The sequence below is a fragment of the Phyllobates terribilis genome, unplaced genomic scaffold (assembly GCF_046119375.1).
Source record: "Phyllobates terribilis strain yellow unplaced genomic scaffold, ASM4611937v1 Scaffold_510__1_contigs__length_1275624, whole genome shotgun sequence".
In the NCBI taxonomy this organism is placed as follows: domain Eukaryota; kingdom Metazoa; phylum Chordata; class Amphibia; order Anura; family Dendrobatidae; genus Phyllobates; species Phyllobates terribilis.
The window spans coordinates 203,193-207,182 of NW_027363270.1; positions in this window are offsets into that span (position 1 = coordinate 203,193).

The following is a 3,990-nucleotide window of genomic DNA, read 5'->3' on the forward strand; positions in this document are numbered from 1 at the left end:
ACTGGACGGCAGTCTGTTAGCGGTAGAAAATGGTTGATGACTACGCCACCCGTTGAATGCAGCCAGGGGGCTGCTGCTGCAGGGCAGACCGCTGAGGCCGGTGGAAGGATGGTGCAGCGTGATAGTATAACCCCCAACGGGAGGGGTATGGCCTCAGGGCAGCCGACGTGGATGATGGGGGTAGCAGGAACCACTCAGAGACGGTATGGTAGCGTTCAGGGTCTTTACTGGTAACAACGATAGACCCTCCCGGAGTACTTGCTAGCGAACGGGGCCTGGTCAGTCCTTGAGCAGATGGGATCTCCCCTGGCCAGGCGTAGTTGTAGGCCTCCCAAGCTGACTGTACTCTTCTGGCTACCTTGCTAGAAGCTGATGTAAGTAGCCCACGTCCCTGAGTGTACCGTGTGGTGCTCACCCGTATGGCCGGTGACTCGGGGCCTTCTAATGGCTTCCGCTCCACGATGGCGGTGCTGGTCCCACGCGTGTGACCGGGCCTTCGGGCTTCTGGGCCAGGGGACCTGAAATCCCCTGCCTGACGGATTCTGCTGCTGGGTAGAAGTTAGTCCCCACAGCCTCGGACTCCGGGTCCGGTAAAGAATCTTCTTAGTCAGGGCGAGCTCTTTAGCTGCCAGCCCCTGACTCCTTGTGACTCTGCTGCTTCCTATGCTGCTCTTGTCTCTACCCTTCCTGGACTCACTAACCCTGCCTCAGCCCCGGGTTTATACAGGGGAAGTTCTTCCCCTCCCAAGGCTGGGCAGGAGGTGTGGCATGCACAGGATCCCTGACCAAAGGACCTCCCACCTGCTCTCAGACGTAATATCTCTATCACTGTGACAACCAGACCCCTGGGGTGTCACACTCCCCCCTAGTGAAATTTAGTACTCCGGGACTAAACACTTTTTAGAAAAATATAACAAGGTATATCAAAGAACAATAAAATACAATAAGGAAACACAATAAGATGGTCACGGATGTCCGCAACCGGGTGCAGTCTTTGAAGAAAAGCAAAGGTGTCCATTTCACCAACACAGGGAGACGTAACCAGGTAGGGGTCTGTCCTACCCCGAGTCCTTAACAGTCTCTAGTCCATCCTGGGTTACGCTCCAACTATATACAAAGGATTCCCGGTAAATCCACCGAAGACTCCTAAAAACAACTAGAAACACAAAATTACACACAAGCAACAATAAACAGGTAAACATTGTAAAACAATTTAAACATTTAGATCCTCCAACGTGCGGGTAACTGGCCTCTAGTGGCCCTAGTGGACCTACGGAGCTGACTGTCTGGCCCTGAACTACAGGGTGTAGGAGCTGTCAAGGGTAAACTGGGCAGCTGTCTACCGGCTCTTTGTCTCACTAGGGGTACGGCAGGCTCACTATAAGCAGAGGGTGGATTCTCCTGTTCCGCTTGGGTGGAGTCTTCTGCCTCCTGGACCGGCTGCTCTTCCAGCTCTACCCGTTGCTCCGTAGGTTCTTGGGATGATGGTTGGAGGAAGGTGAGTACGGGTACCACAACTGCACCATTGACTTGAGTCCAAGACCGAGGGAAGTCCCCGAGCACGGTACTAACCATATCTTCCCTTTCTTCCACGGGTCGATGGTCTTCCTGTTCCTCCTCAGGGTTCCTCAGTTGTTCGGGGCACTTCTTCAGGTGGTCCCGGGATACAATGGCTGTGGTTTCCCCTCCGTCTTTACTGATGGTACAGACCTTCGGGTTCTCGTGGCTTGAGGGCAGTACGGTGTACGGGTCCTTCTCCCACTGGTCGTCCAACTTGTGGAGCCGTCTCTTCCTCTTCAAGACCTGCTCTCCGGGTACCAGGGGAACAGCGGGAGCATACTGGTTGTAAGTCTTCTCTTGTCTTTCCCTAGCCTGACAGAGACTTCGCTCCACGCTCTCCTGTACTTTCCGGTACTGCTGCTGCCTCTCTGTGTCCCAGTCCGTTTCTGGTGAAGTGTCCTCGGGCGTCAGGACTCCCATTTCCAGGTCAACAGGTAACTTACCAGGTCTTGCCCTCATTAGGTAAGCCGGGGTACAGTTGGTGGAACCTACCGGGATGTGGTTGTATAGGTCCACCAGATCGGGCAACTTCTCAGGCCACAGACTGCGTTCTTCCAGGGGCAACGTTTTTAGAAGATCCATTACCACCTGGTTCATTTTCTCACAAAGTCCATTAGTTTGCGGATGGTAGGGTGTCGTCCTTATCTTCCGGCAGCCATACAGATTGCAGAATTCCTGGAAGACCTCCGCTTCAAAGGCAGGTCCCTGGTCCGTCAGCACTTGGTCCGGGTACCCGTGTGGACGGCAAAAGTGCTGCTGGAAGGCTCTAGCTGCTGTTCGAGCCGTTAAGTCCTTGACGGGGACGACAACCAGAAACCGGGAGTAATGATCCACGATGGTTAACGCGTAGACGTAGCCACTTCTGCTGGGGGTCAGTTTTACATGATCCAAGGCTACCAGTTCCAACGGTTGCCGGGTGACGATGGACTGCAGGGGAGTCTTCTGGCTGGCCCGGTCCTTCCTTCTCAGATTGCATGGGCCACAGTCTCTGCACCACTTCTCGATGGTTCCCCTCATGCCTACCCAGTGGAACCGCTCGCGCAGCAGGAACTCCAGCTTTTTCCACCCGAAGTGTCCAGCTCCGTCGTGGTATGCCTCCATCACCATGGCTGCGTCTCTTCGTGGCACCACTACTTGCCAGAGTAGTTCATGCGTCCTGGAGTTAACCATTCTGCGGCACAACTTCCCCTTGTAAAGGAACAGTCGACTCTTCTCTGCCCATAGTTGTTTGGCTTCCTCTGGAGCGTCTGATTCCAGGCTAGCCTCCGGGCGAGTCAGCATCTCCTTCACCAGTCGGACGGCAGGGTCGCTGTCTTGCGTTTCCGCCCAGTTGTAGTGAGGTAAGGGGTTCAACGTAGCAGCCTGCTTACTCCTTACCCGGTGGGAATACTGGATAGTCCCATGACGGTGGAACGCAGGGAGTTCAACTTCTTCCAGTCCCTCCGGATCTTCTCCTCCGTCCGGCAGGTTGGGCATCCTGGACAGGGCGTCCGCGTTGGTATTGGAGCGCCCTGCCCGGTATTTAATTGTGAACTCGTAGTTGGACAGACGGGCCATCCACCTCTGCTCCAGGGCACCGAGTCTTGCCGTGTCCAGGTGTGTCAGCGGGTTGTTATCCGTGTATACGGTGAACCGGGAAGAAGCGAGGTAATGCCTAAAGCGCTCGGTGACTGCCCATACCACGGCCAGGAACTCTAGCTTAAATGAGCTGTAATTTTCGGGGTTCCTTTCGGTGGGTCGCAGTTTTCGGCTGGCATAGGAGATTACTCGTTCTCTCCCCTGCTGAATCTGGGACAGTACGGCTCCTAGCCCGATGTTACTGGCGTCGGTGTAGAGGATGAAGGGCTGGCTATAGTCCGGGTACGCCAAGATTTCATCCCCCGTGAGGGCCATCTTCAGCTGGCAGAAGGACTCTTCTTCTAGCTTTTCCCATTTGAAGGGCGGCTTCTGGTTCTTGGCCTTCCGGGACTGGCCTATCAGGAGGTCCTGCATAGGTGCTGCCTTTTTGGTGAAACCGGGAATAAACCTTCGGTAGTAGCCTACCAACCCTAGGAACTGCCGCACTTCTTTTACGCTGGAGGGGCTTGGCCATCCCTTAATTGCGGTGATCTTATCGGGGTCGGGAGCCACTCCGTCAGCGCTCACCACGTGTCCCAGGTATTGCACCTTTGGTTTCAGGAGGTGACACTTGGAGGGTTTCACCTTTAGGCCGTAACTCGCCAGAGCTTCGAACACCTCCGCCAGGTGTTTCAGGTGGTCCTCATAAGTTTTGGAGTATACGATGACATCGTCCAGGTACAACAGGACCGTCTCGAAGTTTCTGTGGCCCAGACAGCACTCCATTAATCGTTGGAAGGTTCCTGGGGCGTTGCAGAGTCCGAACGGCATGCAGGTGAACTCGCTAAGTCCCATCGGGGTGGTGAATGCGGT